Raw genomic sequence first — 22346 nt, forward strand, 5'->3', positions numbered from 1 at the left:
ATAAAATTAATGTCTTCACATAGCTATTTTTGCATTTTACTGTCATTATTATGTCATCGCATTTGATGGTAATTTTTCTCTGCTTTAAACCAATAGCGATTGTGCTATTTTATTTAAACGCGCTTTATTAGTTTTGCTTTCAAAATAAAAATAAATTGTCGACGGCAGTGTGAATGCTGTAATTAATTTTACTACCACAACACACAGACACTTGCATTCGAGTATATTTTTAAGTTTAATGTGTGGACGGTAGTCGTATTTTATGCATTTTTATTTTGTACATAAAATTTTTAACAATTGTTGAGATTATGAGTAGTGTGAATGACTGCATGACTGCATACTCATAAATGCCAGTGGTTATTGTACAGATCATAAAAGAGTTAACAAATAGAGAAGTGTTAAATGTCACATATTGAGATCACTGACCATAATGTTTCTACAAAAATATATATATTCGCTAAAATGATATATAATATAATATAAGAATATTTTGAAGTATAAAAGTTGATCAAGTCTATTAACTTTTTGAATAAAATTTATTTCCATTTCCATAGTCTACATAGTCTCACTGGAATGTTTTAGTAGATATAAAGTAGATCTTAAGTAAGTATTATTAACTTTTCGGAACAGAAAAATGATTCATTTGTTAATTCATTTGCTCTAGCAGAATATGATTACTATTGATTCTTTATGATGCCTTCATTACTTTCCTTTCTTTTTCAACCTTCGTCTATAAATTTAAACAATTTTTTTATCATCTATATAAATGTTTTCAGGATTTTTTTTGGCCTAGATAGATTTACTACTTTAAATGAAACGAAAACTATCTCTAAATTTATTCCTAAGACCGAATTTACAATTTTACTAACATTATCAGTGAAATTTCAAACCTTCAAAAAACCATTATGCCTCCACAAAACAGTTTCCGATCTTCACGACATCATTAACATTCCCTCTTAAATTAAGACCATGAAAAAAAACGTTTGAAGTAAGAAAACTATAGCATAATGAAGAGAACTAGATTACTAGCATTTAAATATTAGGGAGTTAAGTTTTTTCATGATTAGAAATAATTTTAGTAAACTTCAGAGAGGTCATTTAAACTAAATATTAATTTGAGATTAACAACTTTTATCTATGTTTGAAGACCCCATTTAAATAACAACAGTTTGGTATTTATTACTCCTTGACGTGGTTACAACTCGATATAAAAATAATACATATTAGTACAGTTGGAATCGACCTTTTCAGTAAATTGTAGTTCTGAACTTGATCGTCAATTACCGCACATTTTTCTGTTTCACCTACGGTATTACCCAGAAATGTAGCTATACGAGTTTACGGTTAATCCAAACTAATGAAAGTTAAGACAGTATTGCAACAAATTTATAATAAATCATTTAGCTTAGCCCTTTGATAATAAACCATTGTGATTTTTGAGTATCGGGTAAGAGAACACAAACATATTTTCTTAAAAGTAAATATGGTTACCATTTTCAAAAATCCAGACATTCTCAAGTTTGAACAAAGTGGATAAAATACAAAAATGGTTTAAAATGGTTAAATACGGGTTCATAATTTTGTATGAATTTAAATTAGCTAAAAAAAACTTATTAAGAAATATTTAAAATTCTCTTATCAATGATGGAAATTCGATTTGGAAATCTCAATAACTTTTTCCTCTTCGCTTTTTTTGACATTTCTCTTCAGTAAGATTTGCCATTTCTTCATGGAAAGATATATGATCCAACAACGAGTCGAAATTAAAACAAGTAAGGAAAGGCTAAGTTCGGGTGTAACCGAACATTTTATTCTCTCGCAATTTATTTATTTAACTTTATTTATATTATATAGTACACAATTTGACTCACATATTCGTCATATATGTTGTATAAAGTCCATTGAAAGTTGGAAACCATAATATTAGGTTAGAAGCACCGAGGTCCTCGTGTTCGATATATGGGGCCTTAAAAACCTATGGTCCAATTTCGGCGATTTTTATAATGGGGCTGCCACACTATAAACGTAGTATTTGTGCAAAGTTCTGCACCGATATCTTCACTAGTGCTTACATTATATATTGTAAAGTAACCGATTCAGATTGTCTTCAAAGTTCTGGTATATAGGAAGTAGGCGTGGTTGTCAATCGATTTGGCCTATTTTCACAACATATCATTGGGATGTTAGGAAACTATTACACCCAAGTTTCATTGAAATCGGTCAAGTAGCTCCTGAGATATGGTTTTTGACCCATAAGTGGGCGACGCCACACCCATTTTACATTTTGTAAAAAAAATCTGAGTGCAGCTTCCATCTGCCATTTCTTATGTGAAATTTAGTGTTTCTGACATTTGTCGTTAGTGAGTTAACCCACTTTTAGTAATTGCAACCTAACCTTTGTATGGGAGGTGGGCGTGGTTATTATCCGATTTTTTTCATTTTTGGACTGTATTAAGAAATTACAAAAAAAACGACTGCAGAAAGTTTGGTTTATATAGCTCTATGGATTTGCGAGATATGTACAAAAAACCTATTTTTTGGCGGGGCCACGCCCACTTCCCCAAAAAAATTATATCCAAATATGCCCTTCATAGTGCGATCCTTGATACCAAATTTTATTTCCATAGCTTTATTTATGGCTTAGTTATGGCACTTTATGTGTTTTCGGTTTTCGCCATTGGGCGTGGCAATGGTCCGATTTCGCCCATCTTCGAATTTAACCTTCCTATGGTGTCAAGAAATAAGTGTGCCAAGTTTCATCAAGATATCTTAATTTTTACTCAAGTTACAGCTTGCACAGACGGACGGACGGACGGACAGACAGACATTCGGATTTGAACTCCACTCTTCACCCTAATCACTTTGGTATATATAACCCTATATCTAACTCGTTTAGTTTTGGGTGTTACAAACAACCGTTATGTGAACAAAACTATAATACTCTCTTTAGCAACTTTTTTTGCGAGAGTATAAAAACGCTTTACATACAATTTGAAATAGCCTTTGTATAGACATGAAATGTCGCCACGATATTTCCAATACAGAAAAAGTTTCTTATTTAATTTTGTAATTGTAAACTTTCGTAATTGTATATGTATGTAGGTATGTATATGTGAGCTACAGTCAGAAAGTAATTTGCTTCCGAAAGTTAAAATTAATTGTTCTAAACATAATATGCATTGCGGATAATTTCACGTATTAATAATTTCATGGATAATATCATAGAAACAAGCCAGAGAGAAACAAATGAATAGTATATAATAGGTAATTTAAAATGTAAATATGAGTATGTGTGTGTATGTGGCTATGAAATGCAATTTATGAACTTAAGCCCACACATTGCATAAATTGCGAATCGGTTATTTAAGAATGCAATGTATATATACATATCTAAATACATACAACACGCGTGCGAGTGAAATATTAGCTAATTAAGGGCATTAACCCTGATTATGCCGGCTGCAAAGTTGAATAATCGTATGTACATATACTCTATTATATACTATTTAACTATATACATATGTACTCAATATTTCCGATATTGAAAAAGCTGCAACTATTCTAAACGATTATTTTCCAAGCATTACAAATGTGTTAATAATCGCGAAAATATTTTGCTACCAATTTGTTTATTATCTTGGCTCGGCTGATGCGTGTGTGTGTGGGCAGTGCAAAACACTATTTGCCTCTCGTTGAAAATTTAATAGCCGTGCAGAATTATTCGTGTCTGAAAAGCGCTTTCCACTGAATTCGTATAAATTTTCACGCATTTCACGGTTTATTTATTTTTCATTCAAACAGCGCGAAATTTTATTTCCGCATAGCACTATGAGCACTATTAATGATGGCAAGGTGTGATCACTACGGGAAATTTCAAACAATTTCGAAATTAAATTAAGCAGTAGAATTGAATTTTGTATAATTATTGTTGTTATTGTAGCGAGTGGGAGGTAATGTGTACTCAATCGCTTACATTGTATTGTAATGCACTTAAACTCACTTTTAACTGTTCAGAAAAAAGGTGTTTCTTTTCAAATATTTAAGGCAGTGTGTTTGAAACCGGTAGTAGTTGAAAAAAAACTTTCTTAAACGAAACAACACCAATGAATCAATTCATTCACATACATACAATGCTATAATATTGGACCAAAGAGTGGTTGAGAATATTTTAGTCTAAAAATAAATGAAATAGCGGGGTTTTCGCCTATATAAATTCGCTGTTGATTTGAAACTTTTTTCTGATAGTTATATTTGATATATAATACTAAACACATACCTCGATTCAGTCAATCGGTGTGAAACCTGTAAAATAAAAACAAAAATATTAGATAATGTTGGAAGTTTTCTAGGCGTCGGTAAAAAAAAATATTGTGTGAACCTTTTTAAGAGTAAAAAGAGATAAACATTTTTAGAAATGTAAGTTGAAAACGAAATTACTATCTCTAACCTACCTTAGAAAAATTAAAACTATTTTAATTTCGTTGGAAAAAATAAATTTTTTTATACTCTCCCAACAAAAGTTGCTAAGAGAGTATTACAGTTTTATTCACATAACGGTTGTTTGTAAGTCATAAAACTATACGAGTCAGATATATATATATAGGGTTATATATATTATAAAATGACCAAGATGACGAGACGAGTTGAAATCAGATTTGTTTAACAAATTAAAAATGGTCGTGGCGTCGCCCACTTATGGGTCAAAAACCATATCTCAGGAACTCCTCGACCAATTCGAATGAAATTCAGTACATAATTGACATCCTAATGACACAGATGAAAAATGAGCGAAATCGGTTCACAACCACGACTACTTCTCATATAACTCAATTTTGAATTCCTTCTGATTCCTTCACATTATAATATATACATAAGGAACCAATGAATATAGTGGAATAAAACTTTACACAAATACTGCATATATTCTCTGGCTTCACGTGTGAAAAAATTGTCGAAATCGGACTATAACTTTTCAAGGCCCCAGATATCGAACATGATGAACTCAGCGCCTAAGGATAAATTTTAACCGAAAGCATGGGTAATTCTCTCAGACAATTTAATGTAATTCTGAGCAAATTTTTTCGTCTAATAATGTGTCTCCAAAAATTATTAAAATCGGATCATAACATCCCCTAGCTCCCATATACCTAGTTATAGGTAAGTGAGTTATAGTTAAGTGAGCATATAGTGGATACATGGGTATAGTGTACCTTGGTGGTGAAAATGCGTCAAGTCGGTTCAGGAATTACTTCAGCCCTCACATACTATATGTATATGACGATTTTCGTTTTTCTATTCAACTTTATGCCGAATTTATGAGTAAATTTGTGTGTTATTTTAATAAAACTATATCAATAAATTGCGAGATTATAAAATGTTCGGTTGCACCCGAACTTAGCCTTTCCTTACTTGTCATGCCCTCGACAGGGTATATTAAGTTTGTCACGAAGTTTGTAACACCCAGAAGGAAGCGTCGGAGGCCCTATAAAGTATATATATAAATGAACAGTATGTTGAACTGAGTCGATTTAGCCATGTCCGTCTGTCTGTCTGTCTGTCTGTATATACATATACGAACTAGTCCTTCAGTTTTTAAGATATCATTTTGAAATTTTGCAGATGTTATTTTCTCTTCAAGAAGCTGCTCATTTGTCGGAATTGCCGATATCGGACCACTATATCATATAGCTGCCATACAAACTGAACGATCGGAATCAAGGGCTTGTATGGAAAACTTCCGCATTTTACTACTTATCTTCACGAAATTTGAAGTTTCTAGCAAACAACCCGGCTAAAAAGAATTAGTAAAATGTTTTCTTTTTTTTACTTACTTTTTCTTACATCTTTAGATATGCTTAAACACATAGTTACTAAAAGAAATGCACCTGTGAAGGGTATATTAGCTTCGGTACAGCCGAAGTCAACGTTTTTTCTTGTTTTACTTTAATTTATTGATAAACATGAATGAAACTATCAGATGCAGTGATTTTCTAACATTCAATCTAAAACTATATAAACACACATACAATTTCATGGTGTAATGAAGCTCATATAGCATGGCATAAAATTGAAATGCATTCTAAACAGAAATTTATCATGACTTACAGACACAAATTAGCTCGTTAATGATTTATTGACCACAAAAATCCATTATGCAGACAACCGCAGGTCTTACAAGCAACGGTGTATTATAATGAAAAAATCTCGTAATTTGTTAAAAAAAAATAAAAAAAAAATTATAATTGATGAAAAGCTTTGAAATTTTATAAACTTAAATTGAAAAAAAAAATTTAATTTACTGTAGAAAGGCAAAATATAAATTTTTGTTGCATAAATAAAGCACTTTGTGTCAAGGCAGGCAACAAACGGTATTCAAATTTTTTTTCTAGATGAAAATATAGCCCAGAGATATGCCAGTGTGTACTAAAATTTTGTCTCGTGGGTTCTAATTTATTAATTTTTCATACTCTTTTTTTATTTCAGCATACTCACAGTAATACTTTCATTCAAAACTATTAAAATGTTATACTATCCAATGAATGCTGTCATGCTTGGAAAAAAATATTTACCTTTAAAGCATACTAATTAATACGCCGATGACGCCGCTAAGCCTTTAATGGGCGTATAATTAATTATAAACTGTCTTAATTGCGGTCATTACACTTACCAAAAAAAATTCAACGGCATAAAAATAGATATATATTTATTATTAAACTATATTTAGCTTTAAGCTCTTAAAGCATGTTTAAACTGTAAAATAAATATTTATATTTAAATATTTACACGCACAAAATTAATTTGTTTAGTCATGTAGTACTTTCACCCACAAATGAAAAGTGAGCGCCAAAAATGTTGAAAAATATATACCCAATTATTTATATGTATGTACATATATATATATGTATATATTTATGTACATATGTACAGATATTGGGTTTGAAAAGTCTTATTGTGCACAATTCACGTAGCCACGAATAAATTATGGCTAGCTAATAAAAGTAAAACAAGTAGTAAACGCTTGAAAAAGAAAGAAAAAATGAGTAGCAACTAAAAAAAGTATGCTTTTTACATATGTATGTAGTATGTACTATATATAAATGTGTGCTAACTAATTGTATGTATGACATGCATTTTATACGCTTTTATAGTATATGCAACATAAACATAAAATTGGACACAAGCTTACATAGCTTTTGCTGCCACTGTATGGTAAAGTGGCTAAAAATAAATTAGATACACATATACACATATGTACATATATAAAAAAATAACAATAAATAAACTTATCTTTTCTACTAAATCATGCAAATAAATGGGTTAATAAATAACTACCGGAAAACGCTTAAATAACGTAGCTGTCAAATGGACAAATACGCCCTAGACTTGCCACTTATTTATAATATCTATTTTTTTTTCAATGCTTAGCTGCCATTTTTTTCAAATATCCCTTTAATAAAATAAAAATGACAAATTATGAAAGCGAAAAGCTCAGCAGCTTAAGTTCATGAATGAATTGTGAGCTATGCAACATGCAGCTGCCCACGTACGGTGGCAATATATGGTACATACATATGTATGCTTATAAACATGTATCATACTATATACCATGTATAACACACATATCTTTGTATTCAGCGGCATTTGTCTACCGTCTGTCTGCAGCCATGCACACCGCCATTGTGTAATATTTTATCAATGAAAATAACAAAAAAGTGAAAACAGCGATTTTTTTCAGATAAATAAATGAAGAATGAGGTAACAACAATTTGTCTTGAAACATTTATAAATAGCGACTTATGCACAAATTGTAGTTGAGTTGTTGCCTAACTAAATTAAAAAGGCTTTAATTTTTATAAAAAAATATCAAAAACAAATATATTTTTGTAAAATATATGTCAAGCTAGGTAAACAAAGAATATAATGTGTATTTATAAAATGAAATTGTAGACAAAATTAGCAAACAAAAATGTGGAAAAAAGTTTAAAAAATATGTTAAATAACTGTTAATCAATACAAAAAAATATGTCAAGCATAGCAATTTGTTCCAAATTATTTTTAATGACATAACCGTTATAAATTTTGAACTACTTAAGTGCAGAATGTTTCAGCTATTTTCAACCCATTTCAGTCAAGTGCAAAACAAGTTTCCAATTACAACAAGTAAGGAAGGGCAAAGTTCGGTTGTGACCGAACATTTTATACTCTCGCAATTTATTTATTTTACTTTATTAATATGACAAACAATTTGTCCCATAGATTCGTCATATATATGGTAAAAGTACATTGAAAGTTGGAAACATCAATATTAGGTATATGGTGGTGAAGTTATGACCTGATTTCGCCGATTCCCTACAAATTTCTTCAAAATATCTGAGAGACTTACCTATATTTTCGGCAAAAAAATGATTAAAAACACTGAGGTCCTCATGTTCGATATATGGGGCCTTGAAAACCTATGGTCCGATTTCGGCGATTTTTAGAAAGAGGCTGCCACACTATAAATGCAGTATTTTTGGATAGTTCTGTTCCGATATATTCACTAGTGCTTACATTATGTATTGTAAGGTAAACGATTCAGATCGACTTCAAAGTTCTGGTACATAGGAAGTAAGCGTGGTTGTGATCCGATTTGGCCTATTTTCACAACATATCATTGGGATCCAAGGAAAATATCACAAACACCAAATTTCAGTGATAACGGTCGAGTAGTTTCGGAGATAGGGTTTTTGACCCATAAGTGGGCGAAGCCCTTCTGTACCTTATTTATAGTGAAATTTAATGTTCCTGGTGTTTTCCCTTATTGAATTAAAGCATTTTTAGTAGTTTTCAACATAACTTTTGTATGGAAGGTGGGCGTGGTTATAATTCGATTTCCTCCATTTTTGGACTGTATAAGGAAATGCCTGAAAAAACGACTCCTGCAAGTTTCATTGATTCAGCTTTAGTAGTTTACGAGATGTGTGCAAAAAACTTAGTACGGGCGGGGCCACGACTACTTTCCCAAAAAAATTACATCCAAATATGGCCCTTCATAGTGCGATCCTTTGTACCAAATTTTTTCCATAGCTTTATTTATGGCTTAGTTATGGCACTTTATGTGTTTTCGGTTTTCGCCATTTTGTGGGCGTGGCAGTGGTCCGATTTTGCTCATTTTCGAAAGCAACCTTCCTATGGTACCAAGAAGCAAGTGTGCCATGTTTCATCAAGATTTCTTAATTTTTACTCAAGTTACAGCTTGCACAGATGGACGGACGGACGGACAGACAGACATCCGGATTTGAACTCCACTCTTCACCCTGATCAGTTTTGGGTGTTACATACAACCGTTATGTGAACAAAACTATAATACTCTTTTAGCAACTTTGCTGCGAGAGTATAAAAATTGTCTAAGCTACCTCGACAATTTTAACCCGGTTTTTGTAACAAATTTAAGACAGCTAAATTTAACAGGTGATATATTATTCGATATCTCCCTGTTCACTATATTCGAAACTCTCTCATACGTGGAATCAACTAAAAAAGTTTAATGCAATAAAAGAAATTACATAGATACGTCATTGGTAAAAGCTCTTTCCAATCCATCTGTATTAGATTATTCCAATACAATTCATTTAAACCATAATAAAAGTATTAGGCTAGAGAGAAAACCACGTAAAAAATCATTATAAATTTTCACAGGAAATTAATTTTTAGTACCAGAATAATCGGGTACTAACCAACGACACTTTTACTAGCACTGATTATTCGACCTCTTCGAGAACTTTTACAAGTAACAGATCTTAGCACAACATAATTTCGAAACATATTTCATTATAACTGCATATAAATTACGTTTCTTAGTAAAAATTAAAATTAAATTTCTCTTCTCCGACCAACCATAGCAAATGTTTAATGAAAGTTTTTAACATTACCTACCATAGCCGAAGAATTACTTATTTAAATCAGTGATTTCATTATCTGCCCACCTTGTTGCAAGCTATTTACGCATTTCACTGCTGCAATCATTCATTCGCACATACTCGTACATAATTACGCACATTTTATTTGTTTCATAGTTGAATTCATAAAATTTTGCTGACGTCATAGACACACTTGTTTACAAAAGCATTCTTCTATATTTTTACGTTACACGTGTACATACATACATATGTACTTATATCTTATGTTTATAAACCGCCCACGAGCTTTATTTACCTTGTGTTAATCATATAATTTGCTATAATTTTTTTTTTGAATAAATACGAGTGCGTCCGAGTCTATTCATAATAATAATAATGAAGATCAAAAAGGTTTCTAAACAGAAGGTGAATATCATATTACAGTCTGATTATATATGTATTTTTGGTAATTAGAAAGTTTCTTTATAATTCAATTGAGAATAATGCGTTATGAGATTCATAACTCAATGAGTAACCAATTAAATTTTACTCGAACAGTTAAGATTATTTTCTAATTTACTAAAATGAAGATGATATATTGGCAGAAATAAGAGTTAAAATTAATTCTAAATTATAAATGTAATCATCATCAAAAAATGTCAAGGTTAATAACATAAAAATAATAATATCATAAAAGAGAATATTCAACTCGCTTATTACGGAAGTACAGTAAAAAATCTGATATCATTAGGATGATTCTTAAAATTATATAAAGAGTTTTTGAATTTACCCCATGCTACCACCCAAGAATTTTGATTCTCATTGAGTCCAGTGTTATAAATTTTACTGGTTGCACTTCCGAAAAGAAAAATGTATATGTATATTATATAGTTATTAGCTTGACAAATATCTCCCTTCCGCTGTTTTGTCTTTTGAATTGCGCGGCTATGTGTATAAAGGGCTACAGAGCTTGTATCTGGCAATACTATACATCTTTGAAAGGTCTTGACATAACCTACAAAACGACGCTATGCATGATTAGTTTGGATATTGCGTTCAACAGTTATAGACGTGTAAACATGGAGTTCATGGAGCTAGACAAACGTTCCGTGATATGAATGGTGTTTTGGGGGATGGTTCGGCAGAAGACCTGTGACGACGAATATCGAGTTAGACCGGCATATGGCATCTCGTGACATCGCCCAGGAGATGGGAGTTAGTCGCCAAACCATTTTAAACCATCTGCAGAAGGCTGAATACACAAAAAATCTTGATGTTCGTGGTCGGATGCCAGTGAATCGTCCCAAAAGTGGCCTAGCCGGGATTGACGACCAGGAAGGTTTTGCTGTGCGTTTGGTGGGATTGGAAGCGAATCATCCACTATGAGCTGCACCCATATGACCAGACGCTTCGTTCTACCATCTACTGCGAACAACTGGACCGCTTGAAGCAGGCGATCGACCAGAATCGTCCAGAATTGGCCAACAGGAAGGGTGTAGTGTTCCACCAGGACAACGCCCGACCACACACTTCGTTGATGACTCGTCAGAAGCTACAGGGGCTCGGATGGGAGGTTTTATCGCATCCACCATATAGACCGGATATAGCGCCAAGTGATTACCACCTATTCCTGTCCATGGCGAACGCCCATGATGGTGTTAAGTTGATAATTCTTCGATATACCCTTTCCATATGTTTGTTGAGTATTTGGATAAATGAAAAGAGTATTATCGCATTTACGACTATACCAGTCTATTTGATTTATACCAGTTGTTTGTTCGATACACCACTCTTCAAGATTAACTTGATGAAAAAAATATTCCAATACTTAAGTACCACCCTAACCTCAAATATATTTAATTGTATTATCCTAGTTAGAAATAAAAGTAATGGTATTGTATTTCAACTCTGCCAATTTCATTATGGTAATTTATATTTTTCACCAAATTTTAGAGTACACTGCCCTATACGAATATAAATAACACTGCAAAACTCAATGTTAGACAATAAAAAAAAACATTTACGTGTTCTTCTTGCCATTTTTCATTTCAAACGCCCCCAACACATTTTACTCGCGGTTTTTTGACTTCCTGCCATTAGCACTCTACAACTGACCGGTTTCAGTTTTCGTAAATCTCCTGTTAAAAAGTAGGTGAGTTGAGGTTTAGCGATGTCTGTTTTTTGTTTTTTTTTTTGGTGTTTTTGTTTTTTGTTAACTTTGTGTGTTTTTGCAGGCGTTGGCCTAATTGATATCCAACTCACACTGTGTTTATACAGCTACTCATTTACTCGTTTGCCCACAGGCCCCCACACACAGAACAGTGTTAATTCTATTGGCGTTGTTGTTAACTAATTGAAGCGCAAACGCTAGACGTATCAAGTGAGACCCGAAAAAAACGCAAAAAAAAACTGTTAAAAAACAACAACTACACAGTTGTACGTCAGTGTTTAGTCAAATTGTGCGGTTAGTGAACTTTTGCAGATTACATACATATCTACAGTTGTAAACATTTATTTGCCAATTGTATGTACGTATGTATAAACATAGATATCTACATAGAGATATGAGTAAGGGTATGAAATAATGGGCGGCAGGTAAATGTTAAACAATGTAATTGGAATATTAACAGGTTGCCCAATTTGGGTGTGTGGTGACTAATTTACATACTTTAATGATTTGCAATCCGCTTTGGGTTGGGGTATATTTCTCTTTTTTTGGTTACAGTAGATAGTAAGATCCTATTTAAAATTTTACACCGCAATGTGTCATAAAAATGACATGAATTTGTTGACATCTACAATTTACAATTTAATTTTTACAGTTATTTTTTATAGTTTAAAGTACATTGAACTTGTTGTCTCCAAAATTATATTTAATTGAATTCTAACTTGATTAGAAAAAAAAACTTTTTAGAAGACAATATATAATTTCGAATAAAATCTAATGTTTCAAGTAAATGTATAGTATCGATCCATAGTACACAGTCGCGGTATGATCATACTCCCAGTAGATATGATTTACTGTTAGTTTAAACGAAAAAGCGTAATAGTTGCCACCTCTTATGAATTTTAAAGTCAAACGTAAAAAATATTGATATTAGTGTATCAAATAGACAATTTTTATAGATATTGTGACTTTCATTCAGGTTACCAAACTACTAAAAAAACATTTAAATAAATTAACTTCCATTCAGAGTTGCCATCATACTATTATAGAAAACAGTATTTAAGTCAATTAGTAAAATGCTTAGCTGTACCCTCCGCTCGGGTGTCGACTGGGTAATGGACGGCGTTGTTTGTACTCTGGTCTCAAGCTGACCAAGGGCGGGCCAAGTATAGCATGCGTCACCTAGCTAAGCCTGGTGGACTTTCTCATTCATTCCCTTATGGTGGTCGGCTTCACATGCAGCCCCTTAGGAAGGTTGCTGGTGGACTGCACTGGCCATTGCTAATGAGGTGGCTGGTAGTAAGTTTAAAACGCTAGGGGTAGAGCCCGCCGAACCTCAAACTCACAATGGAGACGTCGGTGGGAGAAGAGGCTGCTACCACCAGGTTGTAGTGGTTACAATCTTGCAGTGCACTGGTGCCGCAGTCCTCGATGACGCGGACCATGAAAGCGCAGTTAGCATAAACGCAGAAAAGGAAGAAGAACTTCTTCGCTTTACTGAGCAGTCGACCGTGGACACTAACTCTGGCAACAAGAACGGGAAGAGGACAAGCAAAGTGGAATTGAAGCCAAAACTTGTTGTTATTGTCGCATTCATTCTGGAGTATTGTCTCCCTTTTCAATCAAATAGCGTCTTCGTAAACCCAACTCCATACGCCACAGCATAAGTCCAAAGAAATATTATAAATTATTTTTAATTATTTTATTTCTGTGGTCGTTGCTTGTTTCGCTTGTCGTTCCATGTTCTTTTTCTAAAATTCTTTAATATCTCTCTTAAATTAAAGCAAATATTATATGAGACATTGTCATCACTCTCAGACTATTAATTTTTCTGGATCGGCACACACCCTGTGTCCACATATATAGATTGCTACAAAGCAATTTACTAAAATCACTTTTTTGAAACCCTTCTCCAAAGCTTTTCCATGTTTTTGGCTAAATGTAACCAAATAGCTAAGAATAGTTAATGTTCTCTACCTCTTATATTAAATCTTTTGGTCTTCGACATGACCAAACGATTGATAACATAACTGCGAACAAAAAACGAGCACCAAATATCAACTTTTGACTATATAGCTAAAATCAAAGTTCCTTCAAGTTTAAGTCTATACTTTCTAAACACAAAATAACGAATTTTTATAAACTTTTCAAAAGTATTCATAGCATTGAAATAAATGCTCGCTAAAGTTTTCTTCATTTTTCAACTTCATGCTGACTTATTTTCAAGCGTGAACGAGCTGCCATTGAGAAAACAACCTATAATTAATATGACCACCATGAGTACCACCCTTTATGTCCTCTAACGCACAACAGCTGTACATTTAAGTAATAAACTATTTTGTACGCATTTTAATTAAAACCAACCAAACAGCACAATTTTATGATTATGGTAATTACTTTTAAATTGCCAAACGGCATGCAAAATAGCGACCAACAATGCGCTGAAATTCTAATGCTAAAACAGCAACTTCACGCATCAAATCGACACCATAAATGTTAAAGGAATGAACTTTCGAAATAATAACAACAACAACAATGAAATAAAAAAATTACAAAAATAAAAAATACAACTTTTTAGTGCTGCGGAAGCAAATGCATCGCTGCAAATGCTGTATTAAACCAACACAGTAACAACGACAACAACTATGAAGCAGTTGAAGAGCTACAAGCTACCACTACGCAGCAATGTAAGACACTAAAAAAATACATGCGTAAAGCAAAAAACAAAAACAAGATGTATTTGCTCAATGAACAAGCCGTCCAAAGCAAACGGCGCGCGATCGTACCAGCAGCGTGTGGTAATAAACTTCACATTTTTATTTACTTTTACACGAAAAAGTGCTCATAAAAGCTATTGCCAGTGGCAGCAGCAGCAGCAACTTTTCTTTGTTGCATGGTAATTTTCAGTTGCAATGCGGCGATGCAGCAAAAAACAACGACAACAACAACAACATTAAAAGTAATAAAATAGAAGTGCAACACAGCGTTAAGCCAGCTGACGGCACGACGGCACTCCAAAATGCGCAAAAGCGTGCGACTTCACCTTAAATGCATTGCTTTATGCAGTGGCACTCTCTAGAGAGTTGAGGTACCGAAAGTCTAAATGTGCAGATGGCAGATGCAATGTTAATATGTATGCATTTGCCATTTGAGTTACAAAAATTTTCTGCTTGCCTGCAGCATTGTAGCGGTTAATGTAGACAACTACGCCCACATCCTTCTTGCGAGTCATCGCATGAACGTCAGTCAGCTCATACAAGCAGTTACAAAAATAATATGTATACATAAGTAACTGTTAAGCAATCACAAAACTAGAAATTAACTATTATTGCGAAAACCTTTCAACACACTCATCTTCCTCTGGAGCGCAACATTTGCGAAATCTGCATTTACATAGTATGAATAATCAATGGGAAACACAACGGAAGCGCAGCACAAAAGCTCCATTGCTCTGCGTGGCAGCGCTGCTTATTTGCATAGCACACATTTGTTGCTCCCACAGCGCACTGCCTTCGCTCACATATGGCACACACAGTTACTAAGTAGATTTTACAAATATTTGTTGTACTCGCTATTGTTGATTCTCCCGTCTCCCGTTTGACCTAACTTTGGTTTTTGTTTAATTTCATTATATCACTTATATTTTTGTTTTTGCGCTCCCGCTTTTACCGGGAAGGTAAATATTGTAGTTACCATTTACCGCTGCCTTGCGCTGTTGCTGCATTTCCAAGTAGTGCGCTCGTTGTGTCGCCGGATATGTGTCGGCACGTTCGCTGACGCTCGTGTTTACACTCATATGCGTCTGTTATGTTTACAAGGCATGCAGTGTAAGTACATAGACAGACTAACATTAACATAACTAATTAGTAAATCAACATTGCAGTTGCTGTTGCCTTCAGGTGTGTGTCGCTGCTTTTTGATTTACATCGCGTATTGATTGACTAAAATTAATTAAATCCATTAAAAAACATTCATTGGAAACTAGTGATGGATTCTAGGCAATTTTTTGCTTATTTTTCTCTTTCTAAAAGTTGTTAAGCATCTCATTAGAACTAAGAAAATATTTACCAATATCTTATATGAAGTGAGATTTTTATTTTTTTTTTAAGAATCTCATGATCCGGTAAACGTAATTCTTTACTTTAGTTCTAAAGTAATAGGTTCTAAGTCCACATGTATTAGCTCTACAACTTTGCTTCCGCCGTTTTTTTTTTTTGTAAATGGACACACAAATCCAAGATCGATATAAAACGATTTAATCGATCAGTGCTTGACCCTAGAGACATCTATTGGAAAGCGGCGGAAGCAAAGTTGTAGGTATTTAGTTCAAAAGTATGCCGAATGAACACTTAGGACTCACCAAATGTCTGACTAAGCGCATTCTAACCTTGTGAACTGAAATCTGAAGTTTTAAGGGTTGGATCTGTGGTTATGACTATAACTAAGAAGCTCTACCTAGACTGATTGATTTTAATGCCCTCCCTTGTAGTTACTAATTTATAGTCGTTGTAGGTTAAAAAGGGCTTATAGCAAATATAACGGGGCATAATAGATATTGAGCCTTAAGGTTGTCATCTCATGCGATGGACTAAAAATATCGATTCGTTCTTTCTTTAATAATTTGCTTTCTTACCATGTCTCGAATACGGCAGTAAACCGATTTTGAAAAATTCGAAGTCGTTTTAAGGATACAGCAGTTAGAAGAATCAGTTGTTCGAAGCGCAGTGTTGGCAGCTAGAAACTTTGAACCCATTTTTCTCAAAACTGAGTTTTTCGAACTTTCCTCCATCGTTTCTAAAAATGGCTTAATCAATTATTATCAATCAAAAATTTCTAGAATTTCGATTTTTTATAGCAAAAACAACAAAAGAAACCGCAAAAGTCCAATTTTTTGTATATTCCTTTGGTAACAGCGGATTTCATGGCTTACAGATCGTAACGACGCTATTTTTTTTGTTTCCGATAAGCCAATCAGTCGGAATCGTGGGCAAAATGCGAGCCCGTTTTTTTAGGCGGGGGTGTTCAGTGGGCTGTAAACTTAAAATTTATATTTATAATATTCAAATATATGTTAATAAATGATAACAAACCTAAAGCTTTATCTATTTATTGGTCGTAGAAAAAAAAACACAGACCGTCAGGTTCAACAGTCAGTTTAAGAAACTGAAATGGACCCGAATTTTTATCCAAGAACTGTCAACTCAACAGTATTTCCTCAAAATTATTTGGTGAATATTTTCTACCGCTATAACAACATACCTCAAGGATACATATATCTTAGACTTTTCATATAAGTATATTCATGAAAAATTCCAAATTAAAAAATTAAAAAGTCAACATATTTGTGTCAACTTTTTCAAAGTTTGTTTCTAATGTTTCGGTTAGTTTATTTATGCAGTCGATTTACCACAACAATATTAAAAAAATACAGACTTTAATTAATGTTTACATAAAACAATATTGTCAGAAAAATATTGCTTAAAATTAACAACAACAAATTGTTAATTGTCGGCATAGCATGTCCCGATTTTGACATATCAAAAACAAAAAAGTATGCAGCTTTAAGCTTTATGTAGTTAAGTATTTTTTTGTAGACATAAACAGAAAATCCTCCATTGCAGCGTGTACGTTTGAAATAAATAAACAATGACGAGTTTTGTCAACAATTCAATGTGGAAATATTTATAAACAATTGCAGCCGAAGATGGGGAATACATAAACGCTTTGTTTATAATTGTTGGGAAATTACTTTCATAAAATACGGGGTTGTTTGCATGTTATTCAAGCATAAATATACAAATTTGAAGCATAAACCTAATAAAATTTGACTGTTATTATTTTAGGGAATGAAATATGAGGAGGATCATATTTTCATTTAATTATTAATAATTGGCATATAGTCTTCATGAGTTTAAAACCCTTATCTATGTATGAGCTTTGATAAGTTGCTTGAAGAAGAGTTTTACTTGTTATGAGAGTTGGGTCAATATAAAAAATAAAATTAAATGAAAATTAAAAAATGTAATATTTAAAATGTCTTCCCTTTACAAATGGATTCCAACTTAATTATACTGTGAAAATTAAACATAATTTCATGTTCCGCCGTTTTCCAATAGATGTCTCTAGGGTCAAGCACTGGTCGATTAAATCTATTAAATCGTTTTATATCGATCTTGGCCATTTGTGTCAACATTTACCCAACAAAATATTTGTAGAGATCTGTTTGCATCCCAAACTTATTCTCAACTAAAAATGTCGCTTTTTGAGCCGAATTCTCGACATTTGCGGGAAATTTTGCTTTTCTTTTTTAATTCCAAGAAAAGTGCGGCTGAGGCTCATCGACATTTGTAACGTTGTAGACCAATATATTGAATTTTTTTTTCAAAAGTTCAAGGAAATAAATTTTTCACTCACTGCAACCAAAAATAAGCTTCGTAAAAGAAAAGTAATCTTTAGAAGGCCAAAGCGTTGAGGCTTCAAACCAGTTTTTGGGTAGATAGTAATAACAGTAATAGAGAATGAAAGCCTTATAATTCGATTTTGACACCAAACAAGCTCTATTCTAAAATTCGAAAAAAGTGGATCTTAGAATAATTGTTCCAAAAATTCTCTACTCTACTATGTACATACATCTTACTTCTAGTTATTAAAAATTAAATAAAAATTATATCCTTTATAATTAACAATTAACTAAATAATATTTTTTTCTTTTTCAGGTAAATAAAATATTTAATACAACATTTTCGAAAAAAAGTTAAAAATAACGGTATGTTTCCATTAATATTTTTAAAATAAATTTAGCAGTTATGTTAAGCTAAATAATTTAATTACTTGAATTTATATTTAACACTAAATAGTAGTAGTTAAAGGCACCCACTAATTACTTATTATCATTGTTTCCCCCTAAAATCAGTTTTTACCAAAAATTTAATTGTTGATTGCACAAACAACACATAACTACCTTAAAGCCAATTTATTTACAGTCTGCTCATAAATCAAATACTCTCTATGACACTCATAAAATACCCAATCGCTTGTTAACTATTGCAAACAATTTAATTTAGCAAAAAGTTCGCGCATTTCACATTGGCACCGCTTAATCACGATTTTTTTCCACCCATAAAAAGCAAAAAATTATAAATTTTATTATTGCCTAACTCCAGCAACATGCCTCTGCAACATTTCAGGCATGCAACATGCCGGCAACACAACGAGTGTGCAGCCATGTGCGCGTGTGAATATGTATGTTTGTCTGTGTGTACGTACACTCGTTCGAAATGTTCAATTAACTGCAAGCCAGCATAATTATGGTTTTTATTATCAGCGCACACTTTTCATTTAATTTTATTTATTTTTTTTTAACATTTTTCATAAGTGCTTTGTGTTTATGTCTGTGCACAAGTATTTATGTATATGCGTGTATGTATTTATGTATGTATATTAATTTTTGAAATGTGTAGTGTGAGTGCATTCAATTTTTTAGTTACACTTTTGCTTTTATTTGCCGTCATTTAATGCAATTGAAAAATGCCACAAACATGATTACCGCTACACAGAAAACATGTTTTTCTCTTCTTCTTCTCCTTCGTTTATGTTGACATTCCGAAAGTAGTTGTTCCACGCGTGAAGTGCATTTTACGGTTTAATTATCTGATTATGATTATTTGTTGTTTTGTTGGTGCATACATACATATGCTTACAAGCATATATACATAACATTTGTAGTTGTTGCACCTTTGAAAATAAAATAAATGCAATATTTTTTATTTTTCATTGATTTTTTTTTTGTTCTCTTTTCACCTGCTTTTTTCATACCGTAATTACATTGACTAGTGTTTTTCGTGCGTGTAATGAAGGGAAGTTATAATAGCTATTAGTTTCAAATGTGTGTCATACTTATTCTAGTGACTATAGGTAAATCTGTGTTTTACTGTGGGTAGATAACCTATTTAAAAAATCGTGTTAAAATTGTGTTCATAGAAAACTGTTAAAGAAAGTAATTGCTCCGACTTGTTCTAGCGAAGTTGTTTTCCGATATTGCCAGTTAGATCATACTACAAGCTCATAACTGTATCATCATCATCATAATTTTCTATATCTTTCACTGGAATATAGGGCCTCTTAATAACACTGTGATAGTTTTTTTTCCAAAAAAAAAAAGACAAGACCAAATTCGACGGTTTCCCCTATTTCGGGTCCTACGAATCGAACTGCATCATTACTTTTTTGAGTTACAATCATGGTTTCATACAAAATTTTTTTTTGAAGTTTTTCATCAAAGTGGCCCATTGTAAGAAAAAGGCACTTTTTTCTTCGGTCTCTAACTTTTTTAATGTTGACTTTTTTGGTAAACTTTCTTTGGCAAAGCTTCTCAGAATAAGTCTGTCTTTAAGTTCTTAGAGGACTGTAAATCCCAAAATCAATGTTTTTTGTGTCCTTATAGCCAATATGTCGAAAAAACTGAAATTTAATCCATTTTTTTAATGTTTTTGCCCTCAGGTTTCGTCAATATTTTAATTTACCCTTTGATACTTATACATTAAGTGACATCTTGTAATAGTAAGAAACTTAAGCAAAGACAACGTTCTGAGAAAACTAACCATTAGAAAAAAAAACTTAACAAAATTTTTATTTTTTAAAAAAGCTACACTAACTATGTTTGTATGCTATTTTATTCTTTTCGTATCTTATAACTGTTATCAATAAGTATCATAAATTTGTACACAATATTTAAATTAAATTTAATAAGACATCTATCAATGTCCAACACAAATCAGCAAGCAACGAGTCAAGCTTTTTTCCGCTGTACCAATGCTCAAGGGGGCGGCGACTTGATGAAATCTTTCTCCATGCTCATCGGATTCAGTCGGAACTTGCTGCTCAAAATGGTCCTTGTGATGGTGAAAGAAATAAATAAGGACATATTCACACCTATTTCTTCAAAAGCGTCTACCATGTCATATACATATTTTTTCCAATGTTCAGACCGGTGCATTCCTAAGCAATGGTTTATAATGTGATGGGGTGTCACTTAATGTATAAGTATCAAAGGGTAAATTAAAATATTGACGAAACCTGAGGGCAAGAACTTAAAAAAATGGATTAAATTTCAGTTTTTTTACATATTGGCTATAAGGACACAAAAAACATTGATTTTGGGGTTTACAGTCATCTAAGAACTTAAAGACGGACTTATTCTGAGTAGCTTTGCCAAAGAAAGTTTACAAAAAAAGTCAACATTAAAAAAGTTAGAGACCGAAGAAAAAAGTGCCTTTCTCTTACAATGGGCCACTTTGATGAAAAACTTCAAAAAAAAATTTTGTATGAAACCATGATTGTAACTCAAAAAAGTAATGATGCAGTTCGATTCGTAGGACCCGAAATAGGGGGAAACCGTCGAATTTGGTCTTGTCTTTTTTTTTTGACTATCACAGTGTAATTTAATATTTTTGTAGTTTCAGCCAAAATACTATATTTACATTTTTAAACATTTATAAGCAAAAAAAAAATTTCTTAAAATTACTTCCCTATCGCGGTGCATTGACATAATGAATATGCAAAGACTTGTCTGTCAACTCAATTCCCAATTCGGCAATTATTATTTCATATTAATCACATTTCATTCAGCATAAAAGCGGATTAAGGAGTTTATTGCACTTCCCTTAAAGAAATAAAATTTCGCAATGAAGTCAAATATTCATACATTAATTAAGAAAATTTATTGCTAATTGCAAAAGCTGAGTGTCCGATTTATGGAAAGAACAAGAAACTAACAATTTTACGAAATAATGTAGTGGTAAGGAAAAAATGGGTCACAAAAGTGCTGAAGTTGAAAAAGTGAAATATATGTACATAATGGGCAGGTACGGCAGGTTACGAGAAAAGAGAGTAAAAAAAATAAAAATAATTATAATGTGGTAGGTTTGGAATGTAAAAAAATTACGAGGGACAGCAAACATGTCATTTGACAGCGAAAATTTCCCTCCTTTTTTTAACAAAATGTCAGAGTGTTGATGTACACAAATTATGACGCGACCTGTTACATTTAAGTACCGTATGAATACTCACACATATAAATTCACTCTCAAAAAAGTGCAATTCCAGTCCCCGACAAGCAGCTTTTGTAGACACATGCATTCTTATCAAGCATTCAAAGCTGCAACAAAAATTCATCTGAACAAGTTTAAATGACGGCACTGCTAATCGAAAATTGTTTTAAAAATGTGTGTTGTTGTTACTTTTCATATTCGAGAGATGCGCTTCAAAGACGATAACTTTGTTGGCATTGAAGGTTATCAAAA

At 32.6% G+C, this 22346-nt stretch overlaps 1 protein-coding gene and 1 long non-coding RNA gene across 6 annotated transcripts in view; one reads left to right on the forward strand and one right to left on the reverse strand.

Annotated features, from left to right (window-relative positions):
- The window catches only part of LOC105214560 (aminopeptidase N), a 134840-nt gene that overhangs the window by 85418 nt on the left and 27076 nt on the right, over positions 1–22346 (forward strand). The window lies entirely within an intron of this gene.
- The window catches only part of LOC128919830 (uncharacterized), a 33325-nt gene that overhangs the window by 8225 nt on the left and 2754 nt on the right, over positions 1–22346 (reverse strand). Inside the window, exon 2 of the long non-coding RNA XR_008469964.1 lies at positions 4277–4302. This is a non-coding gene — a long non-coding RNA (uncharacterized LOC128919830). The remainder of the gene's footprint in view (positions 1–4276; positions 4303–22346) is intronic.

Source organism: Zeugodacus cucurbitae, chromosome 2 (genome assembly GCF_028554725.1).
Source record: "Zeugodacus cucurbitae isolate PBARC_wt_2022May chromosome 2, idZeuCucr1.2, whole genome shotgun sequence".
NCBI lineage: Eukaryota > Metazoa > Arthropoda > Insecta > Diptera > Tephritidae > Zeugodacus > Zeugodacus cucurbitae.